The sequence below is a fragment of the Lycorma delicatula genome, chromosome 7 (genome assembly GCF_047948215.1).
Source record: "Lycorma delicatula isolate Av1 chromosome 7, ASM4794821v1, whole genome shotgun sequence".
In the NCBI taxonomy this organism is placed as follows: domain Eukaryota; kingdom Metazoa; phylum Arthropoda; class Insecta; order Hemiptera; family Fulgoridae; genus Lycorma; species Lycorma delicatula.
This window is the reverse complement of record NC_134461.1, coordinates 119,693,744-119,694,511: the sequence shown is the minus strand read 5'-3', so window position 1 is coordinate 119,694,511 and position 768 is coordinate 119,693,744.

Genomic DNA, 768 nt, shown 5'->3' with positions numbered 1-768 from the left:
GTAGATATGATACTATAAAGAAAACAGAAAATCAACTATACAGCTAAATAATCCTATTGCGGCTTACAGCGTAAAAAACGATTAAAAAACAACTGAAAAACAGTTGTTTTTCTGTGACTTTCCTGTCACGCGGCTAAGGCCGCGTTCCGGAAAAGTCCTACTACTGTGGGTTGTTTATGATACACGGCTTACACACACGCAAAACTAAATTTAAAATATTTATCATTTTATTTAAATGTAATATTTTTTCATTTAATTCAATGATTCTAACTAAAGCGCACGCGCATACCGGTATTAAATTCACACGGGTGTAGCGTTACTAGCGGCGACAATCGTTACAAACTTATGTAATTTCACAACTTACATAGAAAAAATTTCGCTTGTACGCTCGGCAGGCTGGTGTAGCCGCGAGGCTTAACGCACCAAGTACTGAGTCGACCGGGCGATCGAGTTCAAGACCGGCCTTACCGAGTTACTTTTTTACATTTTAAATATTATTCATCTATTTCACTCTACCGTTCACCTGTGACGTCACAACATGGCAGTAGTTTAGAGCATTTTTTGGTATGGGGGTGCGATTTTGCAAAGGTTTTTCCAAATATTGTTATTTTTAATTGTTAAAAAATGTTTCTAAAAAGCATATGAAATTAATTAGGCGAAATCTCGAAGTACTGAGAGTGACCTTGCTTACAGCCTCCCCTCCCGCATGGCCTTTAAAATTGAAAATTTAATGGCATCAATTACCCTTATGTAGAAGTAATTTTACCA